At 47.9% G+C, this 21,025-nt stretch overlaps 1 protein-coding gene across 2 annotated transcripts in view; it reads left to right on the top strand.

The window, feature by feature from the left end:
• Positions 1-21,025, top strand: part of ZHX2 (zinc fingers and homeoboxes 2) — a 124,745-nt gene that overhangs the window by 6,263 nt on the left and 97,457 nt on the right. The window contains exon 1 of one of the 2 annotated variants that reach the window (XM_070391999.1): positions 13,832-13,940. The exons of the other annotated variant lie outside the window; for it this stretch is intronic. The gene's annotated coding sequence lies outside the window, so the exon portion shown is untranslated. Of the gene's footprint in view, positions 1-13,831; positions 13,941-21,025 lie in introns of those variants that run through there. 2 annotated transcript variants of the gene reach the window in all.

Raw genomic sequence — 21,025 nt, 5'->3', positions numbered from 1 at the left:
CCGGAACCAGTTTTCTTGCCGACCCCTGTCTTTATCCCGGGGTGGACAGCCCACCTGTTAAAAGCCACAATTCACACACTGTCTTCCTCTTTCTGCTCCACCGCCAGTCCCCTTGTACCCGAAACACTTACTGGAGATTACATCTTCTTACACAATGTTTCTCTGCAATAGTATTTAACGCCTGGACTCTGCAGTGAATGAAATGCTTGTGCTATTGATCTGTGGGGGATCAATATGAAGGGGTGTGACCCAGGCATTCACTTAGGTGTACGAGGTCTGTGGTATATTTTAGGGGAGCAGGGGCCTGGTTTGGGATGGGAAAGTGGGACATGCATGCTGGGCTCACCTTCCCGGGTTTAACGCCATGTGGGGTTTACTCTGCAGGGGGAACAAGCAAAAGCCTGGGAACCACTTGCTGTCAAGTTCAGTGTGGGGAGTAGGTTTACGTGTCCCAGAGGCCTCAGAGAGTGGCCAAATGGAGTTTGGGAGAGAATCCTCCCTATTGGGGGCTCAGGCCAGACAGTGGGCGAGAGAAGGAACCTGCTGTGCAGAGGGGGTGGGTGGGGGGAAGGTGAGTGGAATTCCTGGGCTACAGGTTCTCCTTGAGCCTGGCTGGATGCCTGCAGCTGCAGCTCCTGGGCTCGAAAGCATGTGCAGGCAACCGAGGAAGAACCAGAAGTCTAAATCCAGGAGGAGCAGCGTGCATGGATGCATGGGCTGTTCAAACGTGACAGTTTACATCCGTGTTGCTGAAAGAGTCGAGAAAAGGACTGCCCGCAGGAACTGACATGCCCCCCGTGGCCATCCTGACCCCACCTTGTCCACTCTGGCTGGTGAGATGGAATTAATACAAAGCTCCCTACACACCCAGACACACCACAAACACACAGTATTTGGCATCTTAAGAACAGCAACTGCTCCCCAAACTGAGCACCTATTACAGTAGCCCCCCCTTATCCACAGGGAATATATTCCAAGACCCCCAATGGATGCCTGAAATGACGGATAGCACAGAACCCTATACATATTGTGTGTGTTTTTCCTGTACATACATACCTATGATAAAGTTTAATTTATAAATAAAGCACAGTGAAAGATTACCAACAATAACTAATAAAACAGAACAACTATAAAATATACTATAACAAAAGTTATGTGAATTTGTCATTATTAAGTAAAATAAGGGTGACTTGAACACAAACACCTCAATACCCCAGCAGTCGCTCTGATAACCCAGTATTATTTGGCGGGGAGCATGTCCAGTGTGGATACATTAGCCAAAGAATGATTTTCGTCCCGGGCAGGATGCAGCGGGACAACACAAGATTTCATCATCTACTCAGCACAGCACACAATTTAAAACTTATGAATTGTTTATTCCTGGAATTTTCTATTTAATATTTTCAGACCGCAGTCGACCCTGAGTAACTGAAATGGCGAAAAGCAAAGCCTTAGATAAGAGGGGACTTCTGCATGTACTGGGCACTCTGCCAAACGCTTTCCCTTCACTATGCCATTCAGTCTGGTTATGAGGAGTGCAGGGACGGAGCGCCATTTTAAAGACAGGAAGTCAGAGTTCAGAGAGGTTAGGCATGTGCTTAAGGTCACAGAGCGAAGGTAGCTGAGTCAGCATTCAAACTCAGATCACTCTGACGCCAAAGCTCTTAGTCGTCCCCACGTCTTTCTTAGGTCTTCTGGAGGCCAGCCCCACCCTGCCTGCAAGGAAGTGTGGGGAGAAGGGCCAGTTTTAGAACGTGTTTCTGGACGGTCTGATTGCTGTTCTGCTGAAGGGATGTGGGCATGCGTGCACAGGTGCTTGCATGTCTGTATGTGAGTTTAGTCAAAACAGGAGAGAATTCCAAATCTCACACACACACACACACTTCTAAAGCCTTTATCGTGTCTCTAGCAGAATGTTCCCCAGGGGCCCTGCACCCCCTCCACTCTCTCCTCCCTCTCCTCCTCAGCTCTGCAGAGAAGGAATCCCAGTGGGCAGAAAGCTGCAAAGTTGGACACAGAGGAGAATCTGGGATGCTACTTTCAGGATGCTCAGTAGCCTCAGCAGCCAATGGGGGTAGGGGATGCAGGGAGCGAGCATTGAGAGGGTGGAGAATGGCTGTGTTGCTGTTTTCATACAATAACAGAGGATCATTGTAATTGGGAGCCTATGAATCATAACACGTCTGCCTATGGCTCTCTCCAGCTGTAGAGCCATTTAGTTAAATAGCACACAGAAAACCCCTTTCAGCTGACATTACTTTCCCGCTGTTCTTAAAATATAAGACTGAGCTGAACTGCTCTAACGACAAAGCCACCTCCGGCTCCCCCAGCCCCTGGGTATACCCAAAGCCCTCATGCAATCTCCCTGGCCTATGGAGGAGGAGGTTTAGAAATTATTGGCATTTGCACTGCACCCTGGTCTTTTTGAAAACAGCTCCTTTAAGATATTTGCACACAGCCTGGGCAGAGCTGGATGTCATGGCCAAGTTGTTTATGGTGGGTGGTGGCCCAGAGAGGGCAGGCAAAGGCCAGGATGTCAGTGCTGTCAGGGATGGGGGTGTCTTTGCTTTTTTGTGGAGAGTGGCATAGGCAGTGGTTCTCAACCTTCTGGCCTTTTGAATACAGTTCCTCATGTTGTGACCCAACCATAAAATTATTTTCGTTGCTACTTCATAACTGTAATTTTGCTACTGTTATGAATCGTAATGTAAATATCTCTTATGCAGGATGGTCTTAGGTGACCCCTGTGAAAGGGTTGTTCGACCCCCAAAGGGGTCACGACCCACAGGTTGAGAACCGCTGGCATAGAGGGATATGGACTGACAGCCAGAAGCTGGTAAAAGACACTGCCCCTTGGCCAAGAAATTTTGGGGAAAGGCTGATGGTGGCTCCAGGCAGGAAGGAGAGAAGCACAAGCCCTCTCCTAACCTTCCCTTGCAGAGAGTGCTGGGGTTTCGTTGTCCAATAGAACAGGCTGTTCCTTTCTTTGGGGGAAGTTCATGTCATGGAAGTGATTCCCAGAGCCACCCAGTTCAGGACAGCTGGAAGATTCCTATTGTTCCCAAGAGCTAGGGGTCTTGGGCGTGCAGAACCACAGTGGAGATGGTTTGGGATCAGTCATGGGGTTGATGGTAGACATTCCAAAGACCGAGGCCTGAGGTTGGACACAGCCTGACTTCAGCACTTCTTGAAATGGGATGGTAGGTCTCCTGGTACAAAGCCCAGTGTCTTCTGAGCTCCCTGGAGAGGGATGTTGGGGGAGAGAGTAATAGCAGCATGGTGCATTAGTAGGATGAAGGACTTTCCGGCTGGAAAAAACTTTGGGGGTCACCCAGCCCAGCTTGGGGAAACTGCAGCCTAGAGAGGTAAGGACTTTGCCCATGGGTCCACAGTCATATGGCAGATGATTGCTTTTTCCTCTTCCGTACAATCGAGCTTAAGGCCTCTGTTTCCTTGGGCCTTCCCTGACCAGCCAGCTCCAACACAGTACCTTCAGCGAACTCTTAGCGACATCATAGGCACAATGCTGAGTGCTTTTTCGTGGGTTGACTCATGACACTCCCAAAAGATGTGCGGACTCTGCTAACCCCATTTAATAGACGAAGAAGCACAGAGTAGAAAAGTCCTTTGTCCAAGGTTTCTGGAAACCAGACAATATTACACTACACTAGCCTCTCCTGGCCTCCTTGCTCCTGCAGCTCCGTGAGAGGGCTGTGGCTCCTCCCCCACTGGGTAGAACTAGTGGCCGAGCCACCAGCCTGCACTGAGGATAACAGCAAGACTGGGTGTGCGTGCATTCAGGGCTCAACAAAGGGCTTTCTCATGCATAGGTGTTTTTTTTCCAATTTGTTGAATGCCAACTGTATGTAGGCTCCACACACCCTCCCACCAGAGCCCAGGCCATTTGTGCAGCAACCCTGCTGAGCAGACCGTGTGAAGGGCAGAGCTAGAACTTTAACATGCTTCTGTGGAATCTGACACTGAAGTGGTTTTATCCACATCAGGCAGGCTGCAGCCAGAAGTAGCTAATGGGGAGTCCTATGTGGACAGAGACAGGTCACTTAGGGACATGAAATCGCCAGAGACTGTCCAGGTTAGTTTCCCCAAAGTTTTCCTAAAAATAAAGGAACATTGAGGCACTTTAGGCAACTTTCACATGAACAGCAGATATTTATTTGAGCATAGTAATGAGTACCAAGTATGATGTATAGTGCACTATGTACCAGGCAAGTCTAGCATCTTACTAGCAATAGCCCCATTTTAAAAAAAAATAGCTTGTGGTGTCATTTACACACCTTAAAATTCACCCATGTAAAGTGTACAATTCATTGGTTTTTAGTATATGTACAGAGTTGTGCAACTATCACCACAATCTAATTTTGGAACATTTTTGTCACCTCCAAAAGAAATTCTGTGCCCATTATTAGTAGTTGCTTTCCACCCCCCTGTTTAATCCCCTGTCCCCCAGCCCTAGGCAACCACTAAGGTACTTTCTGTCTCTATAGATTTGCTTTTACTGGACATTTCTTATGGAAGGAACCATATAAATGTGGTCTTCTGTGTTTGAACTCTTTCACTTAGTGTAATGTTTTTGACGTCCATCCATGTTGTAGCATGAATCCATGTTTCATTATTTTTATGGCTAAATAATATTCCATTGTATGGAAGTACCACATTTGCTAGGGCTGCTCTAACAAAATACCAGAGACTGGGTGGTTTAAACAACACACATTTATTTTCTCACAGTTCTGGAGGTTGAGAGTCCAAGATCCAGGTGTCAGAAGGTTTGATTTGTTCTGTGGCCTCTTCCCTTGGCTTACAGGTGGCTACCGTCTCTCTGTGTCCTCGCCTGGTCTTTTCTCTGTGCACACCCATCCCTGGTGTCTTTGTCCAAATTTCTTCCTCTTCTAAAGACACCAGTCAGATTGGATTAGGGCCCACCCAACGGCTTCATTTTAACTAATCAGGTCTTGAAAGACCTTATCTTCAAATACAGTTACATTCTGAGGCACCGGGTTCAGGCTTCAACATGAGAATGGGGGGTAAGGGGTAGGCACAATTTAGCCCATAACACCACATTTCGATTATCCATTCACCAGTCGACAATTGGGTTGTTTCTACATTTTGGCCGTTTTAATAAGGCCGCAGTGAACACCTGAACAACCTTCTCTTGGGAAGATACCTAGGAGTGGGACTGCTGGGCCAGGCAGTAACTCTGTGGGTCACTTTCTGAGGAGCTGCCACACTGTGTCATCATAGTAAGGAGTGACACCGTTTCAATTTCCCACCTGCAGTGTGAGCATTCGGATTTCTCCATATCCTCTCCAACCCTCCGTATTGTCATAAGCCCCATTTTACAGGGGAGGAAACTGAGGCACAGGACTAAAGAGCGATGAACAGCATACACACACACACACACACACACACACACACACACACACACCAGTCTGACTAGTCCACTACCCCGGACCTGACTAGGGTGAAGCAAACAATGACACCCAATGTGCAAAATTTAAGGTGGCTCTCACTCTCAGGTTGTCATAGTGCAGAGTTGGCACCCAGGAAGGAATGTTTCCTTAAATTTGGGGTGTGCTTGCCTCATCCTTGTCCTGGCCTTGCCATTACTTTGTTCCTTGTCTCTAAGGCATTGTGCACAGTGTTTGGGGGAGAAGGAAAGGGACACAAGATGACCAAGCCACTCGTGGCCCCTGCCCTGGAGGTGCAGCCCCACACAGCCAGCCTACCTGGACTTGCAAAAGCAGACCACTTGCTCCTAGGGTAGCTGGTTGTGCAAATTGTAGGGGCTAATGCCTGTCAAAGACTTAGCATAGCTCATGGCACCTAGGCAATGCCCTAGAAATGCCACTGGTACTCTTGTGTTGTTATTAACATATCTCTGCTGAGAAGCTTTCTCCGAGTCACTGTAGTTTGAGGGACATCCTTATGCCCTAGATCTTTGACTAGGAGCCTCATCCCCACCCCACAGAAAAGTCATCACCCGCAGACCAGGAAGAGGGCCGGTACAAAGGAAACTGGCCACCCAGGCTGTCCTCAGACCTGCTGAGCCTGTCCTGGGAGTGGTGGGTCATTCACAGAGCCCAGCACCGGCTTCCCTTCAGCTCTGTTAGTTCCAAACTCAGAATGCAGTCCCCGTGCTCCCAGATGGAGAACATCCCTGATGGTTAATACATTAGGGGCCCAGGTGAGCCAGGGAAGGGCGGCTTTGGGTCCTTTCTGCTGAATTGACCAGTCCCCTGGTTTTCCCCAGCTGGAAGCAGGGACCCTGTCAGAGACCTTGGTTGTAATCAGATCAGCCTGCTGGCCTTTCAGGGTTGGGGAGGGGTACACTGATTGAAGATTTGGGGAATCAACATCAACATTTCTGGATATAGAAGATATGTGTCAGCTACTAAAAAAATGATAAAAATAATGGAGCTTTCTTGTTCAGTTCAGCCAGAGGCCGTATAGATTCCGCATGGGGTTTAAATGGACTTACCTCTCTTAATTAGTGAAGCTTGGGGGTCCTGTTTCGGAGGAAGGCGGCTTGCTGGCAGCACCACAGGACCAAAGGTGTCAAAACCTCCTGGCGGTGCCCTCCCCACCCCTGTGCATACGCCAGGCTGGTACACACCTTATGGCACACCCAAATGGGCTGTAGGGTCCCCGTGTGTCTTGGAAGCCTGCTGTGTGCTGTCCACCGATGGTCTCACATGTGTGCTGCTGCCATCATGAATCTCAGGCTTGTTGGAAACTGGGGCTTGGTGCTTGGATTCCCACATCCCTGCCCCCCACCCTCTGCCATCAGAACACCTAGCTCTGGCTGAGTGGTTGCTCAGTAAATACTTGTTTAATTGATAAGTAGAATTGAACAAAAGAGATAATCTGTGCTTGTTGAAATAGGAGGGGGAAGTCATGCTGGGCCTACCTACCCAAAACTGAACAGACGTGCTTCCAGAGTTGATTTTTTGCATGGGATTTTTTTTTCAATATGAGGAAAAGAGGAAGTCTTCTTGGAAGGAATACATGTGAAGGCATCTGTCACCATTCTCTCCCTGCCTCAACTCCGCTGACATGTAGGTCTAAAACACCAGCATCAGCACAGGGCTGGCCCACTGAGCTGGTTCAAAATGAATGTCCCTCAAGCGATTGGATAGTTATATATAGGGTGTCCCAAAATTCACGCGAGATTTGAATTTTGCGTGGGCATTAACAACAACAACAACAAAAAATAAAAGCTTAATTTTTCTTGGTTTATTGAATCAGATTCTAATATCTGTTGCCCTTTGATTTCAATCCCTTCATTTTGATAAGCATTACCAAGTACCAATTATGGCCCAGGAGCAGGGACAATGAAGACCAATGGAGACCACGGCTTTGCGTATGTGCCAACAAAGCCATGGAGGCCATTTACTCGATGTGCTATTCCATACATAACCCTATACTGTATACTTTATGAATCAATAAAAAATTTACAATTTTTAATTATAAACCTTGTTTTCTATCAAAATTACTTCTTGCGTGAATTTTGGGACACCCTATACAAATGAATAAATCCACCAGACCCTGGTTCCGAGCCTGTGCTCCAGGTCAGTGCAAGTTAGAAGGAAATAAGCATTGCTGCTTGCTGCTGCCCCTGGTGGCAGGCGCTTGGGGCCACCTGGGAGTACAGTCACTGGGCCATTGCGTAACAGGAAGCAGCCAAGGAGACTTCCGGTCCCAGGCTGGCTTTGTTCCAGGGTCAGTGTCTCTTAGCCAAACTGCCAATCTGCCTGCCTCCCTGGCCCAACCCTGCTGCATCGTCTGGACATCTGGCCTCTGTGTGCACCCTGGCTCCACTTCCTCCCTCTGACTGGGCTTTACCCTTTGTCTCCACCTTCCTGTTTGGCACCTAGAGCAATGTCATAGGTGTTGTACCAGCGTCTTACTACTACCTCCAATAGGAAGCTTTCTTTTGATTGAGCCTGAACTAGAGATCAAACTCTAAAGATGGTAGGAAAGAAGGAAACAAACAATGCTTTATGCCAACCATTGCACCAATGTATTCCAGAGTTCAATATTTTGCATGTGAAAGGCCAAAGAACTAGAATTAGTAACAGGAGCATCTTTTTTCTTTCACTTAAACAGAGGTTCTCAACCTGTGGGTCGTGACCCCTTTGGGGGTTGAACGACCCTTTCACAGGGGTTGCCTAAGACCATTGGAAAACACATATATAATTACATATTGTTTTGTGATTAATCACTATGCTTTAATTATGTTCAATTTGTAACAATGAAATTGGGGGTCACCACAACATGAGGAACTGTATTAAAGGGTCGCAGCATTAGGAAGGTTGAGAACCACTGGCTTAGAAGGTGCTTCTTGGCACTAATACAGTTTCTCATGCGGTTTTGTCCTCTTGCAGTTTTGTCATACCACCTCCGCCCCTCCCCACCCCCACCCCCACACACACACACACTCTGGGGTTGGAAGGAACAAAAAATACACGTCAGGAAAGAGATGGCCAAATGTACTTAATCTTTCTGGGTCATCTTGTGTGATGGGAAAAATAGTCTCCTTGAGATTTCAATGCAGTGTGTGTGTGTGTGTGTGTGTGTGTGTGTGTGTGTGTTAAGTGTTTTAAGTAATAGAGAATAACTGGCCACTCTGTGATTAACACACAAGAATCCTGTGGGACAGGCATTGAACAAGCTATGTGAATGGTCAGGTTAGGCTAAGCTACGATGCAGTGACAAATAAACTCCAATATTTTACCAAAGCAAGGTTTCTTTCTTACTTTCACGAAGTGCCCTGAAGGACAATAGCTCTTCAAGGTAGCTTTCTTCCAAGCTGTGACTTAGGCATCCAGGCAACCTAAATTTGGTAGCCACATCATTTGAAACAATTTCAGGCAGCTGGAACAGAGGAAAGCAAATCGAAGGGTCACATATGCACTCTGTGAAGGTATCACTTTTGCTCACGCAACCCTGTCTTACTTCAAGGAGACTGGAAAACATGGGGAAGCACATGCCCGTTTGGCAGGTAGTACATGTCTCTATCCAGGGCAGCCCTGGACTGGCTGTGCTGCTTCAGCGTGTCATGGTTCCTCTCAGGCTCACTGAGTGTCCGTTAAAAATATCAATGACAAAGCCCAGACCTGGTCAGGGCTTCCTGACACTTTGGACTTGCCGGAAGCCGGTCCATCCTTGCTGCTTGACACAGTCGCTGCAGGAAAGAAACATCTATACAGCATATGTTTCAATGGACCTGGCATATATAGCATACTGTTCTTAATATGTTTGCTCCCTTTAGCACCATGTGTTTTAACCAAGGTCACCTCTCCCAGAAAGGTTGTTTCCCAGGTGGGGATCTTTCCCTGAGGTTAGGGAGGGGATACAACCCCTTAAGTGCCAGGCGGGTAGTTAAGCTACATAATCTTTACTCCCTGGAATGGAGATAAGAAACGCCCTAACCTTTGTAATAGAATTGACAGGATTAAAATCGGCTGGTATAAATACGAATGTAACAAGACAATAAACATCAGATCCTCATCAGAACCTCATCAGTTCCTAACCAGAGCTCCGACCAGAACTTTGGCTGGAAATCCTAGCTATAGGTCCTGACTAGGCTGCTGATCAACTGAAGGCTGTCTTCGTGTCATTCCTTCTTCGCCGACTCCGTCCACACCTTTGGGGACCCCTGGACCCGCTGGGATTGGACCCCAGCATGGACTCTAAGGACAGCACTCAGTTGTCCCGTCCAATGGTATGCAGAGGAGAGGTCCTGATGATCTGAAACACCACCAAACATTAAAAATGAAATTTTTACTGAAGCATATTGCTTGTCTTAGATGTTGTAGAATACCATTGCAATTTGGTTTTGCATTAAGCATGCAGTCTGGCATAGAGAAGATTAACATTTAATGAGCCCCTAATTACTGCCAAACACTAATGGTGCTGAGCACAAGCAGTGACTCTAATCGCATTTGCCACGTGTGTGCAAAGTGCTAGGCATATTCTCAACACTCCGTGGGTTCATTTATCTACTCTACCCAATGCCCCTAGGAGGTCCTTTCTGTGACTTTCCTCTTGAGAGAGGCCTGACTATTTGCATTTAATAGATGAGGAAACTGAGACTCAGAAAGATGAAAAAACAAAGCAAGGAAGGGGCAGGGCCTGGCTTCACAGGCCGGTTCTCAACCCAACACTCATTTGGGTGGTTGGGAGTGTGTTCGGGGATGTGAAAAAGGCCAGGGGTAAAAAACCAGTGCTATTTCGGTGAGGAGTTGAATGCCTTTAGTGTATTCGGCTGTATCTATATGTTTTGAGGTGTCAGAAGTGAGATGGATGTTGGACACTGCTTATGCATACAGGAAATATTCCAGCACCTGCTATGCTGTAGTCACCATGCTGAATAACTAGAGATACTACCGTAGTGAATGAGATATTGCTTTCAATCTAGACTTGCTCATTTTTCTGTAGAACTTTCTAAATTAAAAAAAAAAAAAAACACCTTGAAAGGTAACTTAAGAACATTGCCCATTGCTGCCCAGAAATGATCACATATTTGAATTTTGGCTCCAAAAACATTGCATGTGGCATCTGGGCTCTGCTCAGAAAGTAAGAACCCTCTTCAACAAATTGATTCCATGATTAACCAGCCTAGCATAGGTTCCTTACCAACTTTTCACTACTTCCTGTCTTGGACAATCAGCCGACCAGTATTCAAGCCAACATTGAGATCACCTAGTCCAATCCTCTGAGATTTTATAGGAGAGGCAAATGAGGCTTTCTCTAGGTTGTGCAATACCCAGCGCCCCTCTGCTACTTAAAACATTTCAAGAGCAAATCTCGCTCACTCCAGAGCAACAGATGGTATCAATGATACGAAAACTGCTCCTCCCTGCTCTCCACTTATATTCAGGATTTAAGGATACATTTTTTTACCCTTCCTTGCCCTTTATAGCTTTGAGAATATGCTTGTCACCACCCTAGGGTGGCCAGAGCAGGAGGGGCAAGAAGCCTCATCTCCCAGCTGGCCCCCAGGTGAGAGGAGATGGTTAAGGCAGCAGCCATTCTTCCCTCCATCTCAGAGCGGGTGAGGAACATGCCCCATGTCAAGTCACTAGTGATGAAGCCTGGGCTAGAAGCCCACGCTTTTGCCTGCGCTGCACTATTTTCTTATTTCTTTTTAGTTTCTCAGGATTAGAATTTCATACCACGTTCTCTGGCGAAACTAATCATTTCAGCCTTTTCGGGGGTGGGGTTGGGGGAGATACAAATCCGGAGAAGTATGTCTATTAAATATTGTTTTGGTGAACTTTACATTTTTTGCTCATGGTTTAAATTGTGCAGCTTGGTCCCCAAAAAGTAATAGTGTGGCCTGAGTATCTCCGTGGAGTAGAGAACTTGGTGACCCTGGGGCTCCGACTGTGAGAATCTTGTCTGGGCAGCCTGACGTGCAGGCAACTTCCTTCTTCCGAGATTCTGGAAGAGTCCTTTCCACCAGCCTCCCACCAACCCTGCACCTTTGCTTTGCATGATAACAGACATTTGAATTTACTTTTGAGAAAAAGAAAGTCTTTCGGCTCCCCTAGCTCATCTGGTACAGTGAGAGTCTGTCTGTCTTGCAGTTCAGAAGACCTTTAAGACAGAAGACACCAGTCACCATTATAGCCCTTTCATCCCAGCCTCATCCCATGCTGCCTTCTTTCCCTGCCCTGTCTTGGGCTCACATGGTAGTCATAGCCAGGATCCTGGTGGCCCCTAGCTTTTCTTCTCTGCTGGGAACCCTCAAAGGAAGCTGGTGCTGAGCCTGCAACGCTTGGTTTCTGCAAAAAATGGAGGTCGGCAGGGGTAGTTTTTGCGTTCTGGACCATGTAGTGGGTGCCCCCAGGCTGCCGTGTCACCTTTGTGTAGAGTAGATACTCAATATCTGTGGAATTTCTGAGGCAGGCAGCACCGATGGACCCAGAGTGATGCTCAGCCAGGACACAAGCTGTGGAGATTTGGCACATTGGTCATTTGTTCTGGCAACTGATGAAACATCCTTGCACCATATGCTATCGGGAACCCTAACTGCAGGTTAGCAGCAACTGCTTGGGTTAATCGTGAGTAGAGCTAGTGGTCACTAAAGAGCCAAGTCTTTTCCCAAGGGAAGGGGAGAGGGGGAGGGAAGGGAGGAGGGAGGATGAGAAGCATATTAAACTGCTAGAGCTAAAGAACAAAGAGCATGTTTTCTTTCTTCTCTCAAAACTACGTGGGAGGCTTGCCTGCAAGACTTATGAAAACAAAACAAAAACCTACCACTGCAAGTTATATAGTGTGTAGACAGGTGTGTGCGCGCACACACACACAGCTGAAACACAGCACTGCTTTAAAAGTTTAATATTTTTGAGTCCTTTGTGTGACCGTGCATAGATAGGTATTTATGTACAACTTTAACCAGAAAATATACACTGAGGCTGATGGTTTGTTTTATAAGTCCTGGGTTGTAGGCATTCAACTCTGTAAGTCAAAGCTTTTAATGAATGAAAAGACTATAGGTTTGTAGAGTGTTTACTTAAAGTAACAACCATGAAAAATTCCTAGTCCTAGGTCGGCAGAAAGGGACTATTTATTGCTAGTTACCTACTTCATCATGGATATCTGTAATGAAATTCTCAGAGCGTATTGGCAAATTGTCATTTTTAATAAGATAATTGCTTAAGTAAACATATTCTTGCTAATTTCCCATCATGCCCATTTTTGTGAAATGGATTTTCATAGGTTGAGATTTGACAACTTTCCTCATGAACAGAATTTGGACACGGGGCTTCTATTTGGGGACTCTGGAAAGATAAGGGGCCTGTTTAAATTTCAAAAGAGACATCTGGGCTAAGGAAGCAGAGATGTTTAGGAGTCCTGTCACCCACCACACGCACATGTTGGAGGAAGATGGCCACCGGTTTCTGAACCATCTCTGTCCTTCTGTTCGATGGAACTTTTCCACTATTCTGGAACAAGTATATCCCGAAAGAAATTTCACACACAGGCGGGGTGTCAGGAGGGTCCCCCAGCTCAGCACCCACAGCTTGCTGACTTTGAGCAGGTCATCCGTCCCCTCTCTGGCCTCAGTTTCCCCAATTGTGAAGTCTTACAGCCTCTGAGCCCCTTTTCCTCTCAGGTTCAGTTGGCTTTGCCCGCTCCGGGTTGGTGGTGGGACTTCTGCAGGTAGGACTCCCAGTCCTCGGCCTGCTGCTGCCCTGGCCCCATTAGCAGCCTGTTGACTCGGAGCTTTCTGGAAGCCTTGTGTAGAAAACTCTCGACTTTCCACCGATCGCCAGCTGTGGTGACGCTTCCTTGGAAGGCCCACGTGGTGTTGAGCAAGCAGCCTGCTCTGCGCAGCTCCTGCTAGTCCAAGCTCCCAGGGCAGTGGGTCTGCAACTGATTTACTGGGGAGCATGGAGATAGGGAAGGAGAAGGGGTGGCCTGGTGGGTGGAGAGGGCTGGCAGGTTCTCAGGCCCCAGCCCTGGCGGGAACAGTTAATGGGCCATTTCGGTGAGGGGGACAGGGCTGGCTGGACTGCCCTCCCACCCTGCCTCCCATGGAATGCATGTTTATTTATGGATCCCTGTTTCTCTGGGGAACAACTTCTGCCAGGGCTGGGGAAGCTGGCAGGATTTCTCCAAAGAAGTCTCCCTCCCCCTCCTCCCCTGCCTCCCCGCCTAGAGCTTTTGGGGACCAGGCGTGGCAGTGTGAGCCTGCAGGTGGTGTGGGGACATCTGAGTGGTCAGCCTGGATTAACACCCGCTCCTTCCCCCTTTCCGGTTCTGAGTCTAGAAAGGGGGTGGGGACTCTGGGGGTGGGGACTTAAAAATGAAAGCAGCCAAGCACCAGCAGCCGGATTTCCCCCTCCCTTCCTACCCCACCCCAGCAAACAACCCCAGAATGACACCAGGAGCAGAGGTGCCCGTGGTCTTAGGTGAGTAGGTGGGGTGAGCTGCACTTGGCACATTAATCTTTCTGTTCAAGGTTGTGATGGTGGCTTAGGGGCCACCTCCCGTTCAGTGCCTTGTCACTTCCTGCAGAGACTTGTGCTGGAACTCATGTCTCAGCCCCCCACCCCGTCCCCCCCCCCACCCCCCCGCCGCAGGCCTTCCCTACTCGGCCCCTGTCCTCGTCCCTCTAGACCAGGGTCTCTCTATCTCAGCACCGTGGACATTCAGGGTCAGATCATTGTTTGTTGTGGGGGTCTTCCCTGTGTGTTGTAGGATATGTAGCAGCCTCCCTGGGCTCCCCCTCCAGTGGTGACAACCAAAACTATCTCCAGATGTCACCAAAGGTCTCCTGGGAGGCAGACCGTCCCATCCCTCCCTTGAGAACCACCAGCTAACTGACATTCTGTTTTATTTTGCTCACAGCCCTCTTCACTCTGAAATTGTCTTTTTCCCCCTCTTGATCCCACCAGTGCTCAGCCCTAGCAGCACCTTATATTCACCCAAGAAGCTTTTTAAAAAACTCCAACGCCCCCTCTCACCCCACATAATTAAATTAGAATCTCTTTCAAAGCTTCGCAGGCTCATCAGCCTGGGTTGAGGATCACTGTTCTCTTCCCTGGAGGGTGAGGCGCCACCTGAGGGAGGACCGTGGTGGCCTTGGCCACAGTGTTGTTGTCAGTACATAGATTAGTGCCCGGCGCATAGTAGGACTCAGTACTGAGATTCAATGAATGAACAGGTGCTCCAGAGAACCCATCATCACTGGTCGATGATTTTTTCGGGGATTCTTTCCTTCATGTTGTCATTCTACAAACATTCATTACGTGCTTATCTCCTGCCAGGTGTGGCGCTAACTGCTGGAGATGCAAAGTTAAGTAAAACTTGACCCCCAGTCTCCTGGGAGGCAAATACGCAATTGGGGTTGCCCAGATAAGGAGATCATTGTTAGAGTGAAAGGTATGTGGAGAGCAGTTAGAACCTCCTAGTATGTTCTAGAAGCAGTTCCTAAAAAGACACTAGAAAGGAACCTTGATCTCTCAGGGAGGTAGTTTACATACACTTTCACACTTGAACATCATCCCATCAGCTGAGCAAGCTGAGGAGCCTGGGGGCCCACCTGCCTACCTGAGGGCCAGGTCTGCCTCTGCCTCTCTGGAAGGCCCACGTTCTTTCCAACCGATGATGCTGCATCCAGAGCTGAGACTGGACTGGAATCCCTGTGGGCAGGGCGGCTGCTTCGTGCCCTCAGGCTTCTGCCATCCATGGACTGTAGACTCCGTGTGTTTCCTGCCCAGGAAGTCCCCTCATTCTGTGCTCTTTCAATCTATGAAACCAAAAATTCGACTGTCTCAGTGTGGGCTCCTCAGAGGCCGATCCCAAGACCAAGATTCAAGTGCAGAAAAGTGAAGGAAGGTCTGGTGGGGGAGCCAGGCCCTGAGACGGGATGTGAAGGGGACGGGACATGGAGCATTTTCAAGCAAGTTAGCATAGTGGGCAATTGGACCTTAATCCTACCAGGCACCTCTGGGCCAGCGGAGACCATGTGCCCCTCAGTGTCATCTCACCTGTGGGCTGAGACAGGTGTGCTACTTCCTCACCAGCTGTCACTCACTGCTGTGGGCTGCTCCCCAGGGGTGCTGTACCTCCCCTGCACTTCAGAAACCAGAGAGAGCCCCAAAACAAGGAAGCAGGGGTGTGAGCAGTTAGAAGTGAGGTGACATGCACTGAAGTGGGAAGGACAGAGCGACATGGGCGGGACATGGCAGCCTCTGTTCGGACTCAGGAACACTTTTCAATTATAGGTTTTTTTTGAGTTGTCGGTGTCACTTATTGAGCACCTGTTGTATACAGAGCCCCATGCTAGGTTTGAAGTTTGAAATAGACATTCTGCTCTAAGGGAGCTGGCTATCATGACTTGGTGACCAGAGCGCTCCTATATAAGCATCACACCAAAACACTGGCCCCACAACGTCAGTTCCCAGGCTCAGCTTCCCTGGCTCTTCCTCAGCAGGACCCAGCCCCTCTGTCATTATTCCCTCTCCCTCGAATTATCTGCTTTAGGATTTTTGAACTGCTTGCGGCTTCTTAAAAAGCTCCTTCTCTCTTTCTCTTCTCCCTCTGACCTTCCCCCATTCCAGGCCCTCTTCCTTGTTCCCAGAATAACTCCCCATCTTTTATGAGTCAGGTTAATATCCCCTCCTCCAGGAAGCCCTCTCTGATTGACACTCCGGCCTCAGGTGACCTTGGCTCTGGTCAGGTTCACTGTTCTTCCCCCTGTCAGAGTAGTCATCACACACAATCGTCATCACCTTTTCTCTGTAAGCTTTCGGGAAATAAGGGTGCACATGTCATTTTCACTGGGCATTAAAGCTAGGACTGGGAATGAAAGTTAGGCCTGAATTTGAAACTTAGCTTACTACTTCCTCATTGTGGGGTTCAGGTTGGACTTTAAGACTCAGTTGCGCACAATAAAACCTCCCTATTGTAAAAATTAGAGAAAATGCATGAAGACCACCTAGAACATGGTATTTGCAGGTATCTAAGTCAGTCCCAGCAGGAAATGAAGTAGTGAAGGGAAGTTAAAGAGTGGACTATTCACAGAGGGTCGGCCAGGTCAAGCGGAGCCAGTAAGGAATGGGGAAGCCCCAACGTAGTAGCAGCTGAAGGTCCGACCTCCCCTAAGCCTCAGGTAGCAACAGCTGGGTGGCCACTGGAGCCCAGGAGAGGCATGGATGCAGCAGAGTGGCTGTCCCACGTGATAATAAGGAGTAAGAACTGACATCTACTGTGTGCCAGGCAGCGTTCTGAGCATATTAGCTCATTTGTGGGTATTACTATCCGCCCCATTTGGCAGATGGGAAAGCTGAGGCACAAAAAGATGCATTTTCTCCTTTGACCCTCTGATCTCCTGTTGGTTCCTCCCACTGGTAGAGCTCACTGGAAGCTGGGGGGTGAGGATGCCTGCTGAAACAGTCCACAAGGTCACAGAACAGAACGGAGAAGGGTAGAGGGAGGACCTGCAGGGCAAAGGGAGGCGGGCCAGCGCCATAGACAGTTGGTAAGTGGGTGCTGTCGTTGTTGCTGCTGCTACTATTATTATTTTTGTTGTTGTTGGGTCATCAAAGCCCCGAGCAATGCCTGGCTCCTAGGTGGGCTCAGACATTTTCCAAGTGAATGGACAAACCACTGACCTACTAGCTACAAATTATAGCTACATCACTTAAGCCCTCAATAGCGTATTTATTGAATAATGCAATTGAAACTATCCGTTTAGCTTCTGGTAATATAGAAAGTGGTTCACTGCGAAGAGTTTTAATACCATTATGTATTTGTCGACTCAGCGAATTCTTTTTGACATTTATTCAGGATTTCCAGATTATATGGGAAGGGAAGCAAAACACCATCATCAATGTTATAGGTGGACATAGGAAAATAGGAGTTTCCATCCAGATTGAAATGTTAGGCACTTGGAAGTTGGCTTTGGATTTAGGTGGAGAGTTTAACACTCCTGCCTGACACCACCCAGCCTGGAAACCACAGGTGATGCCCTAACCAGTGGGTTCCCCACAGGCAGGAGAGAGTTCTGATGCTAGTAACACACAGGGTGTCGGCTGACCAAGGCCTAGGAGGCCGGGCTGGCCACATAAGGCTCAGTAAAAATAGCTGACACTTACTGTGTGCTTTCACGTGCCAGCCCTTGTCCTGAGACACCACAGGGGTATACTCATTCAATTCCCATCACTGTCTTCCAGGGTGAGTTCTGTTATTAGCCCTATTTTGCAGATGAGAAAACTGAGGCACAGGGAAATTTAATAATTTGCCCAAGGTCACCCAAGTGGAAGTGGAAGACCTTTAATTCACATCCAGAGTCTGACTATGGATGCCTTCTCTTAACTGGGGTGCTTATTAGAGAATGGAAGAGCCAAGGCCTCCGCTTCAGCCCTCCTGTTCTATAAACGAGGCTCAGAGAGGTACTCAGCCTTGTTGGCAAGAGAGTTCAAACGGGTCTTAGTGACTGCTTCTGACTCTGAACCATCCTGGTGCCTTGGGCAGCTTTGTTTCATTTACTTACTCATCTGTAAAATGGCCAATAATTATACCTTTAAATACTTTTAAGAGATTAATGATCACTTCCACCCTGATTCCTTTTGGCTATAAGGACCACCTATGGTGTATGTTGACAACTCCAGCAAACTGTGGAGCTAGACAACAGTAACAGTGCTAATAAAAAACAATAGTCCGTATAGAGCTCTGGCTTTGGTCAGGAGAGTTCAAAGCCCATCTGTAACCCACATACTTTATTGTTCGTAATCTATAGTTCTCAGCACACTCCTTCCAGGTTTACAGCTGGCAATTGGTTACCGAGAGGCGAGTAGCTTGCCAGGTTACCAAAGCTAGTGCCCTTACCAAGAGTTGAACCTGGAGCCTGGTTGAAGCTCCTAACCAGTAGCTATATTATTAACAAATATTGTCGATGTTGTTACATTTTGCACTGCACACACAATAATGATAGCCACAAAGCAAAGGAAAAGCATTTCTTTATGAAAACCAGAGTCTGGATGGGACTGGTCTCTTTTGCAACATCTTAACAAAGATGGTGATAAATGCCCTTAGCACTGCCTCCCAGGATGAGAGACAGGAAGCTGTGCGGTTCCTGGAGAGAAATACAAGGGCCTGAGAGACTCCCCCTCTGAAGTCACGAGTTGTGTCATAAAGGGCATCTGAAGTGGCTGGAGGAAGAAAAAAACCCAAGAGACTAGAAAGGAGGGCTGCAAACAAACCTCCCTGGGGAAAAGAAAGCTCACTTATGTGTGATCCCGTGATGTTCCGTAGTCACGTCCTCCGGGAGTGATTTTAGACCACAGGTGACCTCAGAAGCCTTTGTGCCTGATGTGACCCAAAGCACATCCTTTGCTAGACTCCAGACATGTCATCTGTGGAGCATCAACTTTAAGAGCAAGACCTGGAATTTGAATCCTGGCTCCACCCCTTTCCAGCTGTGTGACCTGAGCCGTGCTAGGCTACCATTTTAACATCTGTGAAGAAATAATTCCATCTACATCATCCAGCCTTTGTCGAGGTTAAGAGAAATCCTATATGTAGAGAAATCACCACCCAAAGAACCAGAAACAGAGTTAGAAAAGGTTGCCTTTGGGGAATGTGTGGGTGAGGAGCTAGGTTTTACTATCAGCTGGTGGTTTTCATTCTAAACCTCCATTGTATTTGATTTCTTAACATGAGCATGTATTTCTTTGAAGCATTTTAAGAGATCTTGTAAAGCCAGCACTGTGCACCATGTTTGGCAAATAGTAGGAGCTTAATAAATGCAGGCTGTTCATTTCTGTGCACCCAGCAACTTGCTGTCACTACTTCCTGGATGCTCAGGAAGGGAGTCAGGGGCCACTGTTTCAGCTGAGCAGCCTCATGCTCCAGGTTTACAGTGGGAAGGGGAACAGGTAGGCTCGAGACAGATCTCTGCTTGACAAAGGAATCGTTTTGTTTCTTTATCCTTTGCCATTCTCACCTCCCTGTCACCGACTTGCTGAAGAAGGTAGACAATCCCTACTGCAGGTCTCACCTTGTACTTAGACTCAGCTGGTGTTGGTCTTAGCTGACTTAAATCCCTTGGTTCCCTGAGCTCTGTTGTCAGAGCTTAGCGAGGGAAGCATGGTGGTCATTAGAATCCAACATGGCCTCACCAAAATCAGGTTGAACCAGATTGACTTCACTTTTGAAAATGGCTTTTGAGCTGGTAGATGACAGAAAGGCCACAAATCAGGCATCTCTGGCTTTCATCAAGGTATTTGAGAGCACCAATTATGAGCTCCTTGGGGACATGATGGGGAAATGTTGGTTGATACCATTGCATAAGTTTGCAAGTTGAATGGCCACACCACAGGGTACGGACAGATCTGAGTGAAATCATCTGGACTGAGGTCCTGGGAGTGAGCCCCACGTTTTATTGGTGGCTTTAACTGAAGACCTAAGTGCTAGCCCTAGAAGCCATCCAGTGTGCAGAGCTTGGAGCTCACATTGCTACTTACGAGCTACAATGACACATGAAGACCCTTTGCTTCTAAAAACCCCAGTTTCCTCATTGTACAATGGGGGAAACACCTGCCTCGTTGGCTTACGTGGAGGATGAAATGGGATGATGAGAGGAGAATGCTGGGCCCTGTGCCTGAGACCTTGCAAACAGGCAGTCAGTGGTCATTATCATTTCTTTGTGGTCAGAGATAACATGAAGCTGGGAGCGATAGGAAACTTGTTGAATGATAGAGACAGCCTCTTGGAAGATCTCGTCAGACAAGAAGAAGGAGCCAAATCTAGCGACTTGCAGAACAGTGTCAAGCGCCACCGGAGCGAGAGATGGGGCCCTGAGGCATCACAGATCCTGGGTGGGAAAGGCTGTCAGGACTGCAGGTGCAGGACGGGCCATTGGGGGGAGGGGAGATACACAGATGTCATTTAATGGCATCAGTGGCGAGTGGTGTCCAGAGTGAGCAAGCCGGTGACAGCCCCTCTCCCCTGGGTCACAAATCTCCATGCAGAATTGTGCTCAGTTTAGAGTTGTGTATGAAGTGGGACATCCACAGACTAATATGTCAAAGGGGAATGATAGGATTGCAGACACTCTAGAACCAGGGGACATAAGGCTGAACTTGTTAAAATGAGGAATGTTTGGTGTGGTCGTTTTAGGAGTTGGTCAACGGCACAACGCTATTACCAGAACAGGCTCGAGACCAATAGAGACACAGACACAAGGTGAAGATCGAAATAACCACTTTGTTCCTGACAGAACCAGACCAGAGGGTGTGACTTACATCCACTGATGGGAGGTCTTTCTAACATTCCCTGCCTTGCACTCCACACTGCAAAGAACCCAACAAGGGAACAGCCAGTCTACAAGGCAGAAACACTTACTCAGGGCCATTACTGCTCTTTGATCAGGGGATACAGAACAGGTAAAGAGACTGCATCTGTGATATTTGCAGATTAAGTTCACCAGGTCAAGAAATGGGCCATGACAGTCACCTACCAACCAGATGCTTTACTCCACTTACAGGGG

Source organism: Myotis yumanensis, unplaced genomic scaffold (genome assembly GCF_028538775.1).
Source record: "Myotis yumanensis isolate MYYU_CA2020_CCGP unplaced genomic scaffold, mMyoYum1.0.hap1 SCAF_15, whole genome shotgun sequence".
NCBI classification, from domain to species: domain Eukaryota; kingdom Metazoa; phylum Chordata; class Mammalia; order Chiroptera; family Vespertilionidae; genus Myotis; species Myotis yumanensis.
Note: the sequence above shows the minus strand (reverse complement) of the source record. Positions and strands in the feature narration are given on the sequence as shown.